We start from the raw sequence: 24065 nt of genomic DNA, 5'->3' as shown, positions 1-24065 counted from the left end.
AGTAGTCTTCTACAGACACAATACATAAGAAATACACAGAAGAGGGAGGGGTAAAGAAAGGATGAATCAGCCAAGGTAAATGGGACTTTTGTGGGAGTCTTAGCCATGCAACTGGTAGGTTTTTTTTTATTAGAATGAGAAGACATTTCCTATTCAAGGACAGGAGACAGCAAATCCATTTAGACAAAAGTGGAGGTATCTCTTATTGAAGGACAGCAAATAGCTGTTACAACAGTTACAATAGACCATCTGCTTTACTACATCCAAGTAGAGTTTATTATTTTATTTCTCCTTGAATGGGAACTTTGTACTATTAGCCCATTAGGTGGTTGGAAGATTTCTATATCGTTAGTCCATCGAGATTTCACAAAATGATTATGGTTCCTGTTTTCCCTCCACACTAGACATCTTCATGCCTTCCCACTACTCTTCACCTCATCAGCTGCCAGCATGTTATTTCATGACCTTAGGCAAGTCTCCTGCTTTCTCTGGATGCCAATTTTATCATTGTAAAATGAAAATTTTGGACTGGGTTATTTGTGATCTCCCATTTAGGTCCAAAAGTCTATCAATCTATGATCAACCTGAGAAAAACTGGAAAACGTGAAAGAAGACATAGTTTGCTGGTTTCACATAAAAGTAATGCTATTCAAACTCCTTGTCATATCTGTTACCAGAATTGGTCATTGGAAGAAAAGTCTCCCAGGAAATATATCTTAGGGGCAGAAGGTGCCACTATGCATCAGATTACAAGCAAAGCTGTGCAGATGACAAAGACCAAGAGAAAAGGGAATAAATTGTAGATTGGAATAAGGGGTTGTAGTGAGGAATACAGTTCCAGGACAATTTTTCTGGAGACTTGACATTTCTTGAAAGAACACTTAAAATATATATATATTTGGGATGAAAACAATACTAAAGAATGTAATGGTAATTTAAATGGGAAGATCTTTCCCATTCATTAATAGGCCCACGTGATCTTCCTGGGTCACATAGAAGTCTGAGTCACATGGAGCCTGTGGTGGGAAGAGCTAGCCGAATGGGTAGAAAAGGAAGGGTGGAACAGGAAGAGGTAGAGCTAGATCAGAACTGAAAGGAAGTTAGTCATGAGAGCAGTCAGAGCTAGGAAGGATGCAGGCAAGCAGGCAACTGGCTAGCATGAGTGAAAGAGATTGTTTGTGACTTTGTGTAAGGGAGTCTGCTTGTGATTTGTTTAAGGGAGCTGGTTTGTGGGAAGCCTCGCAGGGGGAAGACTTGGGGATGATGATGTCCTCAGCATTTTTATTGTGTATAGATTTTTGTTACTACGCTGGATTTGGCTTTCTGGTGTCTGAATAAATGTTTAGTTTCTGTCTTCCATGTGGAAAGTCTGTTGTATCTCATGATTCAGAATTGTGCTGGGATATTCATGGCTGCCATAGGCACTGTGAATATCACATTGTCACTACAAAGAGTAACTGAAATTAAATTAATTGCAATGACCAATCTTGACAACAGTACATATAAAACATACTTCCCTTCTCTTTCTAGAAAGGTGGGGAACTACAGGCATGGAATATTGCATATTCTTTCTGATGCAGTTATTTGTTTGGTTGCATTTTTCTGAAGTGTTTTTATTTGTTAGAAGGAAGGATTCAGTGATGCTGATTTTATCAGTAAATGAGGTATAAAATGATGTTATCAATAAAACTTAAAAAAAAGAAAGCAAAAGAATGTACGCGGAAGACTTGCTTGAGAGATGTTATTGTGAAAGGTGGAATCTTTCGATGGAATCTAGAGAAAGTGCTTGACTTGAGGAGGAGGGGAGGCAAACACATTTGGACTTCCTGTGTAATTCATAAAATGATTGCAACCATCACTCTAGGGTTGGTTTGGGGTTCAGGGCTTTATCTCTGTATGTCTTGTCTCTGAATTATTAACCATGGTCAAAGAGAGTATTGGATCATTTACATGCAATTTACAGTCCATGCTGAGTAGGGAATAGCTTGTTGCAATGTTCTCAGGTCAGCCCAAAGTCTGTTGATGATAAAAGACACTGACTTGGCTCATGAGCCAAAGTTAAATATTGGGATTGTGAAAATACCCTATTACATGGGTCACATTTGTAAAGTGTTGCATGTTGGTTCTCAGTGACTCTCTATAGTAGATGAAGCCTCTGACCAACTGCACTCTCTCCAACAGAGATGTGTCAAGAGAGCAGAGGAAAATGTTTTCATTGTGTTGGTCCCTCTATTTATCCTGGTGTCTTGGACATGAGAATAAAAGTGAGTAGGAATCTGTCTTTCTAAAGTAGGTGAAGGCATTATCTCAACTTTAGAGATGAGAAAACAGGTACAGAAAGGTTCATTACATGGTAAATCAGTGGCAGAGACAGTATAGAATCCACATTTTCTGATTCCTCATACAGTGCTCTTTTTATCATCCCCCCCCATTAAATAATAATAACAATCAATAGTAATTAAAACAAGAAGAAAAACATGAGCAGGAAGGGTATATGGGGGGGTGTGGTAAGAGACTTTGCAGAAGAATTAAATCAGCCATTTAATAACGCTCAAAGCAATACCCTTTAATTTTGTGCATTTTACTTACATAAGGGAAAGTTATATGTCTCAGATGGCAAAGGTGGAGCAACATGGATAAGAAGGAAAGGACTGTAGGACAGCAGCCATCCCTCAAGGGCAGGTAGATGATATGAAGGACAAAATGCTGGGCTTGGAGTCAGGAAGATAAATCTGGCCCCAGACACTTACTAGCTGTGTGACCTTGGGCAAGTACCTTAACCTTGTTTGCCTCAGTTTCTTCATCTGTAAAATGAGCTAGAAAAGGAAATGTCAAACCACTCCAGTATCTTTGCCAAGAAAACCCCAAGCAAGGTCATGAAGAATAAGACTGAAATAACTGAACAACAACACTACCTATTCCTCAAACTAGGGCAGAAACTGATATTTTCTAAGATGGGATAATAAAGGGTAGGAAATAGATACCACCATGTGTATGTCTCACCTGAGATTTAATTCCAGTGATCTTCAGCCATGCATGGCAAGAGGAAGGAGTGCCCTTGAAACCAAGTTTTGTGCCACTCTGCTTTGATGTTAGCAACTCTTAAGTCCTGCTCACTCTATTGATTGAGGCAGCTGAAAGATATAGAAGGTATCTTAATTAATTAATTAATGGGAAGAGCAGGGTCTCTATCAGCCTTCTGTAAATGAAATGCTTAATACATGTTTTCTCTGTTTTCCATATTGTCTATCTGCACTTAATACATGTTTTTTGTTTAATATTGATTTATCTATCCACTTATCTATCTGCACTTAATAAACGTTTATAATTGGTTGATATTGATTTCTCTACCTATCATGTATTTACCTTTGATGTTACAAGCAGAGAGCTCTTACAGAATTTAGATATTTCCAGCCAGGAACATTCAAGATATGGTGGTGGGAATGGGAATGGGGAAAAGATTCCACAAAGTGAGGGATGTGTCTACAGCATGTGCAGTCTATTGAAAGAAAAGCTCTGGTCCCAGTAAACCATGAAGATGAGATGCGGTTGGTTGGTTGTTGTTCTTCATTCTCAAAGAGGACAAAAATGACACTACTATATTAAAGCTGAATTACAGTGTGTCTGACTTGTGATCCATCAGACTGATGTGAGCTTGGAAGGCTCTACCACAGGTAGGATACAAATAGGTCATGTGAATATTTGGGGTATTAAATTTACATATCTCACATTTCTTTTGAGCTACTTCACTTTGATTCTACTTTGCTCATAGAGCACAGCATCTTCTTAGATAAGGGCATGCCATGCTGGATATTCTAGTGCCAGTGTCTCCTATGTCATGCAATCAGTTCCAAAGTTCTTCAGAGAGATCTTAAGAATGTCCTTGTATTTCTTCTTCTGACCTCCATATCAGCAGTTACCTTGTGTGAATTCTCTGTAAAATAGTCTTTTAGGCAAGTGTGCTTTTAGAATTAGAATAACATGGCCAGCCCATTGGAACTGCACTTCCTGCAGTAGAGTTTAAATGCCTAGCAGTTTAGTTCAAGAAAGCACCTCAGTATCTGGCACCTTATCCTGCCAGGTGATCTTCAGAATCTTCCTAAGACAATTCAGATGGAAGCGATTTAGTTTTCTGGTGCGGCGCTGGTACACTGTTCAGTTTTCACAGGTATACAACAATGATGTTAGCACAACGGCTCTTACAGACCTTCAGTTTGGTAGACAAACTAATACCACTTCTCTCTTCCACACTTTACTTGGAGTTTCCAAACACTGAGTTAGCTCTGGTAATGCGTGCATCAACCTTATTATCAATGTATATATTCCTGGAAAGTATACTGCCAAGGTAAGTAAACTTATCTGCAGAATTCAAAACTTCTTCATTTGCTATAACTGATGGTTGTACATGTGGATGGTGTGGTGGTGTCTGATGGAGTACCTGTGTTTTCTTGGTGTTAATTGTTAGGCCAAAATGAGCACAAGCAGCAGAGAATCGATCCATACTTTGTTGCATCTCAGCGACAGAGGCTGCATGGAGTGCACAGTCATCTGCAAACAAATAATCATGCACTCACTCTCTTTCCCCTTTAGTTTTGGCTTATAACGTTTTCAAGTTAAATACTTTACCATCAATGTGATAGCTGCCTTTGACTTCAATCCGCAAAATACTCTTGTGACTGACTTGGATAAGCCCATGTTCAGCCCACATGCCAGTTGATTTGCTTTAGATATAAGGGGGCAGGTCTAGAAGGTCAGTTTCAGCAGCAACATGATGTATTGGAAAAATCACTGCATTTATAGTCTAAGGGTCTGGGTTTAAATCCTATCTTCACCACTTAGGGTCTGTGTGAGCTTGGTCAAATCATTTAATACCCCTGAGTCTGAACTGTCTCATCTGGAAAATGAGGGAGTTAGAATAGGTGACCTTGAAGGTCCCTTCCAGTTCTAAATCCGCGATCCTAGCATAGTTTGTCAGAACAGCTACAATAGTTATGTACAGGGAGGTTAATAATTGACATCTTCCCATCAGCAAGAGTTGTGACTGTGACCATGTTAATACCTAGCTAGAAAACGAGAAACTGATTTCAGTAAAGAAAAAAAGTCATTATTTTGAAAACAAAATCTAAAATATTTCCAATTCTTCTGGTAAACTGAACTTTTAAAACTCATTGGTTGTTTGAATCTACTCTTTTAAAAAAATAAATTATTTATTATTTTATTTTTCCCTAGCTATATGTAAAAACAGTGTTTAACATTTGCTTTTAAAACTTTGAATTCCAAATTCTTTCCCTTCCTTCCTTCCCTCCCCTCATTGGGAAGGCAAGCAATTTGATATAGGTTAAATATGTGAGATCATGCAAAACATTTCCATAATAGTCATGTTGTGAAAGAAAACATAGACCCCACACTCCCAAAATTGTTCAAGAAAAATGAAGAAACTTTAAAAAATGTGCTTCAATCTGTATTCATACACCATCTATTCTTTGTCTGGGATGGATAGCATTTTTCACCACAAGTCCTTCAAAGTTGTCTTGGATCATTGTATTACTGAAAATAGCTAAATCATTCTCTGCTGATCATCTTACAATATTTCTGTTATTTTGTACACAGAACATTTCACTTTGCATCAGTTCATGTAAGTCCTTCCAGACTTTTGTGAGAGCAACCCTGTTCATCATTTCTTACATCAGATGAGCATTCTATCATAATCATATACCACAATTTGTTTAGCCATTTCCAATTGATGGGCATCCCTTCAATTTCCAAGTCTTTACTACCATAGAGGAGCTGCTACAAATATTTTTGTACATAGTTATACATATAGAGTGTATGTGTGTATGTTTCCTATTTGTTTTTTATGTCTTTTGGGATACAGATCTAGTATTGTCAAAGGGTAGGCATGATCTTGCTAGATCAAAGGGTATGTATGGTTTTATAGTTTCTTGGGCAAAGTTCCAAGTTGAATCAGTCCACAACTTCACCAACAATGCATTAGTGTCCCACTTTTCTCACATCCCCTCCAACATTTGTCATTTTTCTTTTCTGTCCTATTTGTCAATCTAATAAGTATGAGGCAGTACCTCAGAATTGTTTTCATTTGCATTTTTCTAACCAATAGTGAATTAGAGCATTTTTTCATATGGTGATAGCTTTGATTATTTCATCTGAAGACTATTCATATTTTTTGATCATTTATCAGTTAAGGAATGGCTCTTATTTTTATAAATCTGACTCAGTTCTCTATATTGTTGAGAAATGAAGTCTTTATCAGAGAAACTTGCTTCACAATTCCTTTCACAGTTATTATTGCTAAATGTATTTCCCTTAATCTTATTCCCTCCCCTATTTATTTTATTCTTTCTTTGCTTTCACTCTGTCCCTCCTCAAAAGTATTTTGTTTCTGGCTATCCCTCCCCTAATCTGCCCTCTCTTTTATTACCCTACCTCCTTCTCTTATCCTTCTCCCCTCCTACTTTCCTATAGGGAAAGAAAGATTTCTATACCCAATTGAGTGTGCATGTCATTATTCCCTCTTTGAGCCAATTCTGATGAAAGTTAGGTTCACTTATTCTCCCTCCTGTCCCCCATTTTTCCCTCCACTGTAAAAGCTTTTTTTTGCCTCTTTTACATGAGATAATTTATTCCATTCTACATCTCCCTTTCTCCCAGTATATTCCTCTTTCTCACACTTGAATTTTTTTATATATCATCCCTTCATATACAACTCACACCTATTCCCTCTGTCTATATATATATTCCTTCTAATTGTCCTAATAATGAGAAAGTTCTTATAAGTTACAAGTATTATCCAAAGTAACAATCAAACAGTTTGATCTTATTAAGTCCCTTATGATTTTCCTTTCCTGTTAACCTTTTTATATTTCTCTTGAGGCTTGTATTTGAAAGTCAAATTTTCTATTCAGCTCTGGTCTTTTAATCAAGAATCTTTGAAAGTCATCTATTTCATTGAACATCCATTTTTCCCCTGAAAGATTATACTCAATTTTGCTGGGTAGGTGATTCTTGGTTGTAATCCTAGCTCCTTTGCCCTTCAGAATATCATATTCCAAATCCTCCAGTCTTTTAATGTTGAAACTGCTAAATCTTGTGTTATCCTGACCGTGGCACCATGATATTTGAATTGTTTCTTTCTGGTTGCTTGCAATATTTTCTCCTTGACCTGGGAGTTCTGGAATTTGGTTATAATATTTCTTGGAGTTTTCATTTTGGGGTCTCTTGCAGGAGGTGATTGGTAGATTCTTTCCATTTCTATTTTACCCTCTGGTTCTAGAATACCAAGGCAGTTTTCCTTGATAATTTCTTGAAAGATAATGTCTAGGCTCTATTTTTCATCATGGCTTTCAGGTAGTCTAGCATTTCTTAAATTATCTCTCCTGGATCTATTTTCCACATCAGTTCTTTTTCCAATGAGATATTTCACTTTGTCTTCTGTTTTTTCATTCTTTTGCTTTATTGTTTCTTGATTTCTCATAAAGTCATTAACCTCTATTTGCTCAATTCTTATACTTAAGCAATTATTTTCCAAGTGAGCTTTTATACCTCTTTTTCCATTTGACCAGTTCTACTTTTTTAGAACTTTTTTATTCAGTGAGTTTTTGTGCCTCTTTTACCATTTGGCCTAGTCTATTTTTTAAGGTGTTGTTTTCTTCAGTATTGTGTGTGTGTGTGTGTGTGTGTGTGTGTGTGTGTGTGTGTGTGTATCTTCTTTACCAAGTTATTGGTTTATTTTTCATGATTTTCTTGCATTACTCTAATTTCTTTTCCCAATTTATCTTCTACTTCTTCCTTGATTTTCCAAATCTTTTTTGAACCCTTCCATGGCCTGAGACCAATTCATAGTTTTCTTGGAAACTTTGGATGTAGGAACTTGTCTTTTTCTGAGTGTGTGTTTTAATTTTCCTTGTCACTACAGTAATTTTCTATTGTCAGAATTTTTTGTTTGCTCATTTTCCAAGCCTATTATTTGACTTTTAAGTCTTTGTTAAAATAGGGCTCTGCTCTCAGTGTGGGGGGTGTACTGTCCCACGCTTCAGGGATTTTGTACAGCTGTTTTCAGAGATATTTCTAGGGACCTGTAAGCTTTCAGTTCTTTCAAGGTTGTATAATCTAAGAAGAGGAGCGTACTGCTTTCCTGGCTTGTATTCTGGTCTGTGAATGACCATAAGCACTTTTTTTGCCCTGGAATTGTGACGAGGGTCCCTGCTCCACTGTGGGTGCAAGCTCTGTCGTGCTAGTGCACCTCTTTGCTCTAGGACTGCAATCCAGCACTGCAACCTTGATCTAAGTATGGGCTTAGCAACAGAGTCCTGCCTCAACAGTAGCAAAGAGATCCCTGTAATCACTTTCTGATCAGTTGTTTGGCCTCCTTACCATCGGTGGGCTGAGAGCTGCAGAAGCAGCTGCTGCTGTTGCCGATTCAGTGGCTCCTAAGGTCTGCTCCTGGTTTGCTGGGGCCAGGGCTATGCTACTTGTTCTAGACTGCTCCTCTCTCACTGTAGTGCAACAGACTTTCCTGCTGATCTTCTAAATTGTCTTTGGTGTCTTTGGGCTAAGAGGTCTGGAAACCACCACTGCTGCTACTGATTGAGTTGCCCCAAGGTCTATTCTGGGTTTGCTGGGTCCAGGTCTACATTGGTGCAGCCTGTGCTAGACTATGCTCCTCTCTCACTCTGGTGTAACAGACCTTTACTGATGACCTTCTAAATTGTCTTGGACTGGGAAGTTCTTTCATTTTGTCTTTTTGTGGGTTCTGCCACTCCAGAATTTGTTTAGAGTCACTATTTAAAGATATATAGAGGGATTTGGAGGAGAGTGAAGGCCAGTCCCTGTCTTTATTCCACTATCTTGGCCAGTAAATGGTGAATTCACTCTTTTTAAAGTTTTCATGTTTAAATAAAGAACAAAATTCACAAAATTTGTTGTTCTCAACATCTTAGGGAGTGTGTAGCAGGAGAGTAGTTATCAGCTTTCTATCAAATACTTTGGGTCATGATTTCCAGTTTGGATTACAGTTCTAATTTACCTGCTTTTGAATTTATTTTAGCCTCACCTCAATTTAATTCATTCAATAAATGCCTCCTATTTGCATGACCCTCCACTAAGAACTGTTTGGGGTACAAAGTTATAAATCCTATGATCCCTCTTATCAAGGAATTAGATCAAAGACAAAAATGGTATATACACAAAGAAGTATAATACAAACTAGACTGATAAGTAACATGAAATGGGTACAAACCAAGTTCTATATTAATGTAGAAGAGGAAGAGATCACTTCTGATTGGAGGATGATCTGGAAAGTTTTCTAGGTAGCTGACTTTTGAGGTATTCCTCAAAGGAAGGATAAGATTTCTTTTTTTTTTTAACTAAATTTTAGTTCATTTTCAAGTGAAAATCTACCTTTTCTCCCTCTTCCTCTTCCTTTAATTGAGAAAGCAAGAAAAACAAAAACTTTGTTACAAACATTAATATTTAAACAAAACAATCCCTGCATTGGCCATGTTTAAAAAAAAAAGTTTCTATCAGCACTCTGAGTCCATCCCCTCTCAGTCAGGAGATGGGCAGTGTGTTGTATCATCAGTCCTCGGGAATTGTGGATTGGTCATTGTGTTGATCAGAGTTCAATGGGTAGTATTTCAAAGGGCAAAAATGGGGGTCAAGGTAAGGCTGGACAGTCCAAAAAAGGAATGACATGGGCAAAGGAAAGGAAGCAGGAGGTTAAGTTGGAACAAAGGTGAATAGTACAGAATAATGAGTGTAGCATTAGAAGGCAAGGCAACCAGCCAAGAGGCTGTTGCCATAGTAAAGGCCTTGACTGGGATGGTAGTAGCAATGAGACCAGAAAGAAGGCAGATGGGAGAGGGCAGTGTTAAAATGAAAGTGTTGGACTAGTTGGTCTCTAAGGGTCTTCCTCTCGGACATTCTACGTGAAAGTTTTCATTTCTTTCTTTCCTTGGGCTTGCTTCCAGTTTAAAAAAATAAAAGTACAAAATCATTTAATTCACTCTCTGGATAAGTAGGTCATATAGAGCTGCTATGTCATTCTCTGTAGGCCTGTGTTAGCTCTTTCTCTCCACCACCCTCCCTACCCCCACCAAATCTCTGCAAGTTCATTTAGCTTTACCAAGTTTTCTCATGCCTTTCAAATGTATTCATTGGCCCTGTGTGAAGCTAGGCAGCCTGAGAAACTTGGTCCGACAAAGACGGCCTGGGAAAAGTCTTCTGGCAGGGCAGGAATAGGGAGCAGAGGGAGGGAGGGGTAGAGTTAGGAGCTTTGTAATTGGGGAACAAGAATGGAAGGCTGAGGTCTTAGGGGAGCCTTAGGATTAGGGCCCCCCATAGCCCCTAAGATAAACATAGTATAGGAAATCCTTTTAAGTCAGATCCAGTTCCTTGTCCTTTCTTTTCTTTTTCTGAGGATCTCATGGATTAGGGAATACAATCTCACAGCTTCTTCCTCCCCCTCTGGAACTCTAGCAAACACATAGAAGTTTTTCAAGGGTTTCTATCACTACCAACAACAACAAACAGGGAGAAAGAGACTCCCTTCTCTGCCCTGCCTTTGTATTTAAATGCCTTGTTGAAAGTCAAAGACACAAGTTCCTGTTAATGGGAAACTTTTGAATACAAATTGCAGGTGAATTAGAATTTGTCTACATTTGAAGAGATGCAGGTCAGGACAAGTAAAGAGCTGGTTCTCCAGTCAGGAATACTGGATCCAGTCCTACTTGTGATGCATACTGGCTGTGTAACCCTGGATAAATCAGTCCTCTCAGGGCTCTAGGCAATTTTCTAAGATGATGAATTGCAGTGAAGGAGCTGATCAACTTTGGTGGAGGGTGTTCCTTTATCTGGGAGTTCCCTATACTAGTGAAATCCCAGTTCCATTCCCATCCCTTATACATTTGATGGGAAAACCAGGTCTAATCAATTTCATACATATTTCATCACAGGGTGGAGCCTCTGATAGTGAAGACATGGGTTTGAAGACTAGGAGACCACTGTTAAGGATGTTATTGAGGTAAGGAGGGAAGAAAGGTGGCATTTGAGGGAATGGGGGATATTATCATGTGGTGGACGGCCTGCGTCCCCACACAGCAGTGATGTGGTGAAGAAGAAAGACACACAGGCAGGCGGAAGAAGATAGGCCAACTCCGTTTATTGATCCGAGGGTCAGCGTATTTATGGACAGAAACTAGAAGTCTATGCAATATACTGCTCCTCTCCCATCCTAATGATTTGGCCTAGAGGGCATCTATTTTACATATCCCTTGTATTCTGTAGTTCTCTTGTTTGTCTTGGAGGTAGCAACATCCAGGGGGCATGGAGAGCCATTCAGAATGAAAATGAGCACAGTCTCAAAGAACAGTTTCCCTGAAGGTCTATCCTGAACTTGTCAACTGTACTCCATCCTGGCCCTCAACATTATTAGGGTAGGGATGGGAGAAAGGAGGTGGTTAGAGATTGTCCTCTCACCACTACCAGTCTTTCCATCGAAGAACATGCCAGTCTTGGATTAACTTGGAACAAGATCTGGGGTGGGGGGGGGGGAGAGAGACAGACAGACAGACAGACAGACTGACAGACAGACAGAGACAGACAAAGAGACAGAGAGAGAGAGACACAGAGAGAGAGAGAGAGAGAGAGATACTGACAGAAAGACACAGAGAAAGTCTGATTTCTAGCAGCAGAAGATTTTAAATCAATGAAAAAAAGAAAAAGGAGAAAAGGAGGAAAATTCTCTATCGAGGTAGTGGGCTCCTAGGAATGCATAGTTTCTGTCCCCCTGCAGATGGGCTGCTTCTTCCTTTGTTGGGTGAATGTTCACATGCAAACTTACACACCATCTTCTACGTGAAGGCTTTTCTGATTCCCCAATTGCTAGCACTGTCTTTCCCAAACTACTATTTAATTACTTTGTGTCTGTGTGTGTTTATTCATGTTACATTTATGGTGTCTATGTTTACTTGTTTTCTCCCCCGTCAGAAGGACTTCCTTTTGTCTCCTTCATGCTTAGCACTGTGACTATCACATAGTAAGTACTTATATGTCTTGGATGAATTGCTTTCTGAATATTACCATTATACATGGTGCTATTACATTGTGATCACTTCCTCTCATGTCCCCTCCCACAGACAATGGAGATGTTGAAGAGAAATGATCAAATAAGCAAAAAGAAAGTGAGACTCTTGGGATATATATTTCTGTCATCATCTTCATTACCTTCAAGTTAAAGTGATTTTTCTCCCTCATGCCATGGAATGTTAGAACTGAAAGACAATTTAGAGATAAGCTACTCCAAGTCCTTCATGGTAGGATGAAATATCAGAGAAAGAATACTGGCCTAGGAGTCTAGGGGTTATGATAATCATTAATACTTGCACCATCTACCTGCCTTGGTAGAGATAATGTATGTGAAGTGCTTTGTCATCTGTAAAGTGCTTCATAAAAATATAATGAATACAAGAACTTCAGAGTTAGAATCATCTAGCCCAAATTTTACGCATGTGGAAACTGAGACCGAGACAAAGTTTATTGATTTCAAATCTAAAATTCGATTTCTAGAATATTTAGAGCTGGAAAAGCTATTACAGGCCATCTACTCCAATTCCCTGTTTTTATAGATGAAGAAAATGAGACATCAAGGGGTTAACTGATTAGTGCAGGCAGAGAGAGAAAAATGATAGAGCCAGGATTTTAATGCAAGTCCTCTCATTCCAAATCAGTAGATGGATCAATCAGTTCAGCACCTTTCCATTATACCACTCTGCCTTTGGAATATCATTGACCCCTCCCAAGGCTTATGTGTGAAGTACTTCAAATATTCCTTTCTATGAAGGGGGGGGTGGGAACAAGAATGAAAAATATTATTGGTTGATATGTAAGTGTTGAGATATGAAGGAGAAATATATTTCTATTAACTAGTAAATCTAGACCCAGCGCATTGGATGGATGTTGCCTTATTCAGTTTTAGAAGAGAGTGATGCAAATATTTCTAGAAACTCAAGACCTCCATTTGTTACAGAACAACCAAGATAGGGGATATCTGACCTTTTCTTATTCAGTTTTTGAGGTAGAATAACTTTCCTCTACAAATTGTCTTTGCCTCTAGTGAATTCACCAACCCCAAATACAAGTTGAGATTGACTCATTGTGGATATGATCAAGTCTACTCCAACCTAGGACTTGTTTTTGATGAGAATTTCAGGTAAAAATTTATAAATCTAGGCTTTTCTCTCCTGTCTTTTTCAGAAAAGTCCTCTTTTTTGTATCCTTATCTGCCCTCCAAAGACCAAGATAAATTTAAAGAGAGAATACCTGGTATTTTATTTATCATTGAGGTTCTTTCAGTGCATTTGATTGAATGAAAATGTATTATTATAAATATTGCCATTAATAGCAAAGATCATAGCTAGTATTTATAGTTCAATTTATAGTTCAATAGTTATAGCTATCATTACCATATGAGATAGGCATTATTATTACCTTTATTTTACAGATGAGGAAATTGAGACTGAGAAAAGACAGGTCAAAGGTAATAGCTGTGAAGTAAATGGAGGCAGGATTTTGAATTCAAGTGTCCCTGACAAAGTTCAAATCTTCTGGTCACTTTGACACTGCTACTACTATGCTCAAGGCATCATTCTGGTTGTCAAGGAGACAAAAGGTAAGGAGTAAATTATTCCCTTCTCCTCAGTAAGCAGGGGATGCGATATAGCAATAAATACAAGGTAGCTGGAAAAGGAAAAGAATATGAATAATTTGGTGGGGGGAGATGAGGGAGAGGTTTGGGAAAGGCTTCTGACAAGACTATAACACCTAAGCTGAGCTGTGAAGGGATAAAAGGATTCAGAATGCTGAAGAAGACAATAGAGTTCATGCTAGGTATTAAGAGAATGTGCATGATGGGTAGCACCTACCATGTCCATCTGGTTTAGTTAGAGCCTGTAAAGTAAAGTTAGGAAAATTAAGCTGGAGCCAGATGGTGCAAAAACTTAAATAAAGACCATGCTGAGGAATATTTTATCATAAAGAGATACTAGGGGACCATAGAAAACTTTTGAGTGAAGGAGTGACATGGTCAGATCTGTGTTTTAGGTTATTCTGGCAGCTTAGTGGACAGGAGAGATAGTGGAAGAAGAAGGACTACTTGGGGGCCTGCTACCTGGCAAGGGGACAACTATACACGTAGAAAACATGTTGGCTGATTGTCTGACTTCATAGAATCGTTGAATTTCAGAACTGGAAGGAATCTTGGTAATCTACCAGTCTAAGCTCCTCATTTGGCAAAGGAAGACACTGAGGTCAAGAGAGAAAGGAACTTAACAGAGTTTTTTACTTGTTAGGGACAAAGGCAGGACTGCAACCTGTGCCTCCTGACTTTTATGACAGGGCTTGTTCCATGTTACCATACTGTTTGTCAGATTCCTGACCTACTCAGATGGAAATTATTTAAGAATTTCTGAGATTATTGATCCATGGACTCTTAATAGAATTCACAAATGCAGAATATGCCCCTTTTAAAAACACCAGGCTCATCCATCAAAGAGCAGAAACGCCCTACCTTTCTGTTCCAAGGATGTTTGAGAGTCACTGTTCCTACTAGCTTAAGAATTGCTAACAGCAACATGCTCAATCTGGTAGTGAAACACTACAGTGAAAGAGAGTTGTGTTTGAAAAGGACTGAGCATGATTAAGAAGGAGGCTATAATTCTGTTCATGTCTCCTCATCGTGATTCCTGATAGGATGCATCCAATTAGTCAAACTCTGTTGTCAATTTCCAGACTCTGGTAATTGAAGGACTGGACCTAGTTCCTTCTAAGCAACTGGCCATGTCAGCAGGTGTTCACGGGTAAGCAAGCAGGCGGACAACCACCAATGTGGCTGTTCAGCAGTGTTTTGGAACTTATCAATTCTGATTATTTACGATTCCAAAAGTCATGATTTGTCATATCCAGATGGGACAATATGAGTTATTAGACAGTTGCACAATATCACTTTGACCTTGGCCTGCCTGTGGAGTGGAGGAAGGAAAGGGAGAGGGTAATAAGCATGTCCTTAACTCATGTCTTTGTCAGACTGGTTCCAGGCTTCATGGTAGGGTCTAGGACACAGTCTGATTAACTAAGAGAATGACCTCTTTGTTCCCCTTTATGTTAGAGGACCAGAGATCTAAGATCATAGCCCTCTGGATCACTGCCTGAGGCCCTATGCCTTGTGCCTCTGACCTGTTCAGCCAATATGCAGTCACCTCAGCAGTAGACAGATATGAGGCAGTCAATGGCTAGACTCTGCTTGTACCACATTGACAGGCGAGGGTGGAGTAGGGAAAAGAGATCACTAAATAAAAGGAAAGTGTCAAAGTCAGGAAAAAGATAGAAAGGATCAATTAATCAGTTAGGAACCTTGCATTTATTAAGCCCTACTGTGTGATAGGCACTGGAATAACTTCCCACCGAAAAGGCTAGTCAGGCCTACAACACACTAAAATTAGTAATTTAGACTTGAAAATCACAACAGGTTAATTTAATTCAATAAACATTTATTAAACACCTGTTAAATGCCAGGCACTGTTAAATACTGAGCATACAAATAAGATCCCTGTCCTTAAATAATCTAATGCTCCAGGACAGATAACAGAGACCAAAGAAGGAGAAAGAAAAACTATAACAACCAGACTCAAGAACTAAAAGTATAACCATTTGGGACCATTTAGTGTAGGGGCAAACAACAACCACTGTAGGCATCACCATGCTCTAAGGTTTATGGAATAAGTTTTAGGATATTATTTTTCTCACTTTACTAATTAGGAAATTGACTCTCAGAGAAACTAAGAGACTTGCCCATATAGTCATTTATCAGTCAATAAACATTTTTAAAGCACTTACTATATACTAGTCACTATGCTAAACAATGAGGATATAAAAAGGGGTGAAAGACAATTCTTGCTCTCAAGGAATGTATTATCTAATGGGGGAGACAACTAGCAAACAAACATATACAAACAGGCTAAGAAAGGAAGGCACTAGAATTGTGAGGTTAGGAAAGGCTTCCTATGGAAGATGGGATTTGAGATGGAACTTAAAGGAAGCCAGGGAAGCCAGCAGGTTGGATGAGGAAATGGGACAGATATGGTTAAGTGACTTGCCTAGGCTCACACAGCTAATAAGTGGATGAGACCAAATCTGAACTCAGGAAAATAAGTCTTCCTGACTCCAGGTCCTAGCACCACTCGATCCACTCTGCTATGCTACCTCATCAGATGATGCGTGAATTCAATACAAAAAGCATTTAATGAAATTTTATAGCATATGATGTTTAATAAAATAGAAAGCAGGAAAAAAACAAAGACCTGGCACCCTTATAGCAAAGGTTTTCAATTTCTTTGTTTTCAGAGGAGAGCTAACCAAGCTTCCCTCCAAGCTTCCCATTAATCTCAGAGTCGTCAGCCTACCACATGAAAGGCACAGTTATTTTAAACTCATGGCTCCTATAACAGTGTGGAGTCCAGAACTTCACTAGCTAACAAGTTTCCCCTTCATTTTTGACTTAACAGGATAGAGCTCTCAGGACAGATGTGCTGAAGTTTCTTATTCTGAAACCACAGCCACCACTGAGGTCCTGAAAGGATGCTAGAAGTTCAGTTACTTGTCCAGGATCATACAACCAACTAAGTGTCTGAGACAAGAGTTGAATTCAAGTCTTTCTGACTCTGTGTTCAGCACTCTATCACCTTCACCACCTAAAGACCTCAGATATGTTTTATTTGTATCGTTCTTTCTGTTAAGCTATTTAAAAAAAATAAATTAAAAAATATATACATGAAGTTACTCTGCGGGAAACAATGATTAAGGTTTTTTTTTTTTTTTAAGTTTTAATGTATTTAGCTATCCAAATAGATTCTTTCTATAAGGATTCTTCATAGTGAAGGTTTAACTGCATTTAGTAAAGTGCTACATTGTGTAGCATAGACAGTCAGTTACAATGGAATTTAAAGAAGGAAGAATTTAGGGTTGGTTAGCATTGTTGAACAAAGTTTCCTGGAAAAGACTGCAGTCAAGCTGATCTTCCCAGGGTTAACTATGAATAGGCTATGAATAACCAGAGCCCTTTCTTCCTCCTCTTTCACAATTTCTCCCCCAACCCCCAGTCCCCAGTAGTTAAATTCAAAAAATTCTTTTTGCCCTTGGCTGGAGAGATGAATGGAACAGCTAGGTGGTACAGTGGATAGGACTGGAGTCAAGAAGACTCATCTTCTGGAATTCAAATCCATCCTTAGACACTTACTAGCTAGGTGATCCCTGATCAAGTCACTTAACCCTGCTTGTCTCAGTTTCCTTATCTGTAAAATGAGCTGGAGAAGGAAATCACAAAGTGCTCCAGTATCTCTGCCAAGAAAACCCCAAACGGGAACATGAAGAGTCGGACAGGACTGAAATGACTTCCACAACAACAACAAAATAGAAACAGAAAAACAAAGCAACTGGATTAAGTAAGGAGCGTGTGTGTATGCGTGTGTGTGCGTGTGCATGTGTGTATGTGTGTGAAGGTGGGAGACCAGGATGTTCAAGTTAGACATTTGTTCACAGGCATTGACTCCATTTCAAGCATCCTCACCAATGGCACGGTTTTGTTGCTTTCTCTTATCACTAAGGTCTTGAGTTTATTGATTAATATTAATATTTCATGGTCATAATATTCCTTGGTGTGGGGTAGTGGAAAGAGCCCTGGCTAGCATTCTAAAGTCACAAGGCCTAGATTTAAGACTGGGCTGCCACATACTATGCCCATGTTGTGTGGCCCTGGGAAAGTCACCAAACCTCTCTTGGCCTCTGTAAAATAAAGGTGGTTGCTAAGATGATTCCTAAGTCCCTTCTAGTTAGAACAATCCATGAGGATAGGGAGAAGGGGAAGGAGAAAGACAAGATTTAACTACAAAATGCTTCCATTTCTGCCTCCCCTCCCCCTCCCCCCACAAAGGGCTCTGACAGTTCTGAGGAATGCCAAATATGAAAAGAAAAAAATATACCAGCCTGGCCTTCCCAGAATGCAATAGCATAAATTACACAAACAAACAAATGTGGCACACAGAACAAAGGCCTTTAATATAGTAGAAAGATCTGTAGACTGAGATTCAGGAAGCTGGACTTCAAGCCCTCCTCCCTCTGCTCCTTAGTAGTTATGTGACCTTGAGCGAATCACTTAATCTCTTTGATCCTCATTTTCTATATCTGTGAAATGAAATGAAAATTTGGCCTAGATGATTTCCTGGCTCTAAGATTCTATTTCTGTGACAAGACAGGCCATGGCAGGCTCCCTCAGGTGGTCCCCGTCTGACTCTGTGGCTGGCAAAACTATTTGCTTTAAGTCAATTGGAACAATTAACTGGGCTTCAGTTCTCTGGCTTTCAGCAACCAAGGTAGCATCCTGAGACTATGCTGCATTGGAAAAATGAAAGAGCAGTACTTTTTGAAACGTCATTGGTAAAACAGACGAGTCAAATCATTTTCACTTGGGACAGAAGAGGATAGAGGTCTGCTCTGATTCGCTATATAATTGTAAGTATTTTTTCTCAATAGGAAAAGGAAATTGGCACCCCAAATATCATGATGAGGGAAATGTCAACAAAGTTTTTGTTGTATAAACAGTTTGCATTCTTTTCTTTCAGTCCTTCATCTTAGGGAGATTTTTTTTCTTAAAAGCTTCTCTCAGGGTGGAATATTGCATTTCCTGTCAGACACAGTGGATGTTTTTTGAATGGTTCATTTTCTTGAATGACTTTTTTCCTCTTTTTTAGGGGGAGGCAGTGGGAGAAGGATATTGTATATGTACGTGTACGAAGGTGCTGTAGAAACAAAAGATTTCAATAAAAAGAAATTTTATTTTTTTAAAGCCTCTTACAAACTTGTAATAAAAGGTACTGACTGACCAACTCCAAAGAAAAAACTGATAGAACTTGAATGCAGATCAAAGATACTTTTTCTTTAATTTCTTTTCCTTGTTTTTTTTTTTGGTCTGTCTTCTCTTTCACAGCATGACTTAAGTGGAAATGTTTTTCATGACTACACATGCATAACCTATGTCAAATTTCCTGTCTTCTCCATAGGGGTGGGGTGGGGAGGAAGGGAGGGAGAGAATTTGGAGCTCAATATTTGGAAAAAAGAATATTAAAATTGTTTTTGCATGTAATGGGGGAAAATTATTTTTAAAAGCTTTCCTTCATCAAAAGGAAGCCCTTCCCCTAATAGAGAGTCATTTTACCTGGTATTTATGCAGAAATTTACACTTTCCATAATGCTTTAAAAGAAATATCTGATCCTTAGCATAACATTATGAGGGAGAAAATAACGATTATTAGCCCCATTTTAAAGATGAAGAAACTGAAGCACCAAGGAAGTTAATTGACTTGCCTACAGGAGTATCACAGAATTTAGATTTGGAAGGGAACTCAGCAACCTAACCCTCCCTCCCCCATCCACAGTCCCTCCTACAAGATATCTAGCAAATGGTCAGCCAGCCTTTGCTTGAAAATCTTCAGTGAAGAAGGAGCCATTATTCAAGGCAGCCCATTCTAGACTTTAGATTTTTAGATAACTCTTTTTTTTCTGAAATCAAGTCAAAATAGGCTTCTTTGCTACTTCATTTATTGCTTATGTCACTATGCTCAATGTTCAGGTAGAATAAGTATAATCAGTCATCTACGTAGCAGTCTTTTAAATACCTGAGGACAAGTATAGTAGTTAATGAAAGATTTCGGACTGAAATTCAAGTTCCCATAGCACAGAACTCTTTCAACTATTATTTTAATTCATATTATTGCTTTGGAATTGAATAAATATCCTATAGTTGAACACAGAAGAACTGATTTGAGGATAAAAATTTAGATGACCTTGAAGTGACACTGAGACCTAATCAATTTCAATGTCAACAAACTGACCGTTTCTGCTATCAACAAGCAACAGAAAAACTGTTCCTACCCTCAAGAAGCTCACATTTTACCAGAGAGAGGGACACTCTGCATAGAGAAATAAGTTTGATACATGATAGGGAGTAAATGGGGCAAAAAAGATCAGACAGTGATCTAGAAATACTTGTGGAGGGAGAAAACTATAAGATGATGGAGTCCTGAAAGATAAGGTATTAGCTAAGCCTCAAAGAAAGACATTTTTAACTTCCTGCTTCTGAAGGAGAAATTTGCATGGTAGAAGGGACTGTAGAAGGGGAAATACTCAAGCAGAAGAAAGAAGAACATTTTAATGGTGTTTGGAATATGTTTGGAATTGTGAGGAAGTCCAAAGGTTGAACTTAGGGGAAAATATTTGGGAGAACATTAGGACAAACTGAAGGAGAATAACGTGAGTTAAAGGAGAAGAGTTCAATCTGAAGGAGGGCTAAATTATTAAGAGGAAGAATACAAGGAAAAGAAAAATTTAAAGAAAGGCTAATTAGTAAAGTAAGATGAGTAAAAAAGAAAACAAGTTGGTAAGACAAGGTAAAGGAGTTAGTGACAGAGAAGGAAGGTGGGTATGGAAGTAGTAGCTACGTTCTTTCCAAAGAGGAGGAGCTGTCAGTAAGAGTCTGATGAACAGAATAGTGGTGGGTGGTAATTCCCTGTTAGAAGCGGGGTTGTAGGCATACCTTTTGACCTTGATAACAACAGAGGTCTTTTATCTTCCAAGTATTCAAGACTTCATTGGTCTTCTTCAAGAATGAAGGACAAACAACATGTGATCAGAGAACTCCAAAAGACTACTCATTTAATCAAACTGCTATCAAGTATTGGTGATCTCTGTGAGTACAAATGATGCTGCCGGAAAGAACTTAGAATTGCCAAATACTACAAAGTCTTGGGAAAGGAAGTAGAGGCCATATGGGCCTAGGTGATATTCTCGTTCCTGCTGCTAAATGAAGTCTAGGGATGAAGACAAAGCAGGTTTTGGAAATGAACAGCTGGTTAAGAGGATGTTGTCTGTGAGTGGTATTTGGATTTCTGGAGCATGGTTTGAAACAGAAAAATGACAGACTCCTTGTCCAAGAGATGTTAAAAACGGAGACTTGAAAATCTCAACTTTAATTTGAAAAGAAAGGGTTTAGGGGAAAGCTGCCTATGTATATTCACCACAATAGATACTTCAGAGATTAGCTACAGTGTAGGAGGAAGTATAATAATTGAGATACCCATAAGTTCACAAGAAACAAAAATCCAAGTAAGGAATAATCTTAACCTTCAATATCTGTACATATATGTAAAGAATATAGGTACAAGAAAATAAATAAATGCAAGCAAGATGTAGAGACCCTAATGTTGTTGTGCGTTTGCTTCTCAGTTGTGTCTGATTCTTCATGACCCCATCTGAGGTTTTCTTGGCAAGGATACTGGAGTGCTTTGCCATTTCCTTCTCCAGGTTATTTTACAGATGAGGAAACTGAGGCAAACAGGGTTAAGTGACTTGCCCAAGGTCCCACAGCTAGTGAGTATCTGAGATCTGATTTGAACTCAGGAAGATGAGCTTTCCTGACTGTAGGTTGGGTACTCTAGCTACCACATACCTGTTGTCCCAGAGGCCCTAAAACAAAGAGGCTAATTAGGTTACATAGGCAACCCTGAGGTTTGATGGGATGATACTCATAACCAGAATACAAAGTTGTAGGAGTACAAAGTTGTATGAGTAAACCTTTTTCAATATAAACTATAGTTAAAAGGAGGATAGGTTGGGGATAGCACTATATATTCAAAGATATATATTGGTAGGTGGGTAATCCAGGTATAAGAAGTGGGAAGCATGGTATAAAGTATGTGTATGAAGATGAATGGAAACATAAGCTATTTTGTCAATAATGACTTGGACAGAAAGAGGAAATAGATGAGGAAGGAGTTCACAAAACAGATGAGAAGGTTGAAACAGAAATATGATAAAGCAGTGATGGTAGACAAAGATTTACATAAATAAAACTACAAAAAACATAGAAATAAAAGACGATATTATTAGAAAGATAATCACTGCTCATGGTCCACAGTTAATGTTAGCTACTTTTATCATGGCTGGATTATCCCAACATAAAATTATTACTACCCATTTTATTATACCTATAATAAAATGTTTTCTAAATTAGTTTACAGATTCAATCTTATCTCAATCAAATAATTAAGAGGTTCTTTGTAGAACTATATAAAATAATAAAATCATTTTGGAAGAAAAAAATTCTAAAATTTCAAAGGAAAATAATGATAAAAAGCATGAATGAAGGGAGAAAGCTTAAGTAAACCTCACTTTATATTATAAAGAAATGCTCATTGAAACCTTCTAGAATGGACTATAAAATAGAAAAGTGCACAAGTGGAACATGCTAGGTAAGCAAGGAACAGAAGTCACTGAAAGCAGTATTTCCATTTTTGGTAAATCCAAGAATATAAATTACTGGGAAGAATGACTCCTTTTTTGGTTAAGGACTGTTATGAAAACTAGAAAGCAATTTGGTAGAAATGGAGTTTAAATAGTCATATTATACCATATACCCACCCTGATAATGTCAAAATGAATAATTGCCTGAATATAGAAGTGCTACACTATTAAAAAAAAAAATGAGCCTAGAACCAGATCTGATACTATTAAAAATATGACTAGTGAAAAATTTTTTTTACCTAAACAATATACAGAAGAGACAAAATAGACTATTTGGGCTATATAAAATTAAAATGCCTTTTCACAAATAAAATCAATCAAGATTATAATTAGAACAGAAACTATAGCATGGTAAAATATTTGCATGCATTGTTACCTCTAAAAGTCTTATATTAAATATGTACCAAAATATGAATACACAAAATATATACAAAAATAAAAAATGTATATACCAAATATACTGTATATATACAAATAAATAATATGCAATATAATATACAATATTTACAAATTAACATGAATACATAAAATTTAGAACCATTCTCAATAGGTAAGCTATTAAACTATAAGAAAAATCAGAAATCAAAAAGATCTTAACAGACTAGAATACTAGCAGGACTTAATAAAAATAAATGTATATTTTTCAAAGCTTTAAAGACCAAATTTGGAAGACAGTCGGCTCCTAGAACAATGAGTCAACAGTTGGACATGATAGACCAAAAAGCAAATGTGTTCTGCGATTTAAATAAAGTGGTAGGGCTTCCTTGAGTAAGGAGGTGATATCCAACTCCAAAAGCAGAGTCCTGTTCAGCTGGGGGCACCGCATTTTAGGAAAGATGTTAATAAACTAGGGAGTCAGGATGGTGAAGGGCCTCAAGTTCATGACATATGAAAATGAGTTAAGGGAATAGGGGATGCTTAGCCTGAGGAAGACTGATATGAAATGATCATTGAGTATTTGAATGGGTTTTACGTGAAAGAAGAATTAAAATTACTCTGTTGGGCCCCAGAAAGCAGAACTAGAAACAATGGGTAGAAGTTGCAAAGAAAAAAATTTAGGCTGAAGTAAGGAGGGAGAGGGGAGAAAGTCCTAGCAGTTGCAAGTATCCCAAAGTGGAACGGGCTGCCTTGGGAAGGAAGGTCATAAGTTCTTCAATCCTAGACTTAATGGTCACTTGGTTGTATTGTAGAGGATTCAAATACAGGTTGGGCTAAATGGCTACTGGCTTCCTTTCCAACTCTAAAGCTCTGTAGTTGTATAATCTGAAAGGCAAAGATTATGAAAGAGAACATTTGAGACATGAATGATAATTTTTGTGTAAATGCAAGGAAGTAGGAAGAGCCATGTTAATTTCATGCAATAGCAAGTAATTCAATTTGGAGCATGGAATGTTTCCAGGAAAATAATATGAAATAAGACTGAAATAAGTTTAAGATGTCTATTAACAAGGTTAATTTTTGACTTCAAAGTTTTTGCCTTCTATTTTGCTGTCTGTTGAGGTGCTAAGGTACATGAAACTAAGTTAGCACAATCTAGCTTTTGGGTGTGAAATGTGGATCACTTTCATGAGTTAGGGGACTATACCAACTCCAAAGCTATTTCCTAAAAAGATTCTTTTAAATTAATTGATTAATTATTATAT

At 38.0% G+C, this 24065-nt stretch overlaps 1 protein-coding gene and 1 long non-coding RNA gene across 4 annotated transcripts in view; both read left to right on the top strand.

Moving 5' to 3' along the window:
* Positions 1-14050, top strand: part of LOC140513083 (uncharacterized) — a 31215-nt gene extending 17165 nt beyond the window's left edge. Inside the window, exons 2-4 of the long non-coding RNA XR_011970060.1 lie at positions 10971-11038; positions 13130-13225; positions 13517-14050. This is a non-coding gene — a long non-coding RNA (uncharacterized lncRNA). The remainder of the gene's footprint in view (positions 1-10970; positions 11039-13129; positions 13226-13516) is intronic.
* A 4221-nt stretch (positions 14051-18271) lies between these two features.
* Positions 18272-24065, top strand: part of GPAM (glycerol-3-phosphate acyltransferase, mitochondrial) — a 90075-nt gene continuing 84281 nt past the window's right edge. For 2 of the 3 annotated variants that reach the window (XM_072622375.1, XM_072622397.1), the window contains exon 1: positions 18381-18576. The gene's annotated coding sequence lies outside the window, so the exon portion shown is untranslated. Of the gene's footprint in view, positions 18577-24065 lie in introns of all 3 variants that reach the window. The other variant, XM_072622347.1, reaches the window with a different exon arrangement.

This window comes from Notamacropus eugenii, chromosome 1 (assembly GCF_028372415.1).
Source record: "Notamacropus eugenii isolate mMacEug1 chromosome 1, mMacEug1.pri_v2, whole genome shotgun sequence".
In the NCBI taxonomy this organism is placed as follows: Eukaryota; Metazoa; Chordata; class Mammalia; order Diprotodontia; family Macropodidae; genus Notamacropus; species Notamacropus eugenii.
The sequence above is the reverse complement of the archived record's forward strand: the minus strand, read 5'-3'. Positions and strand labels throughout refer to the sequence as shown.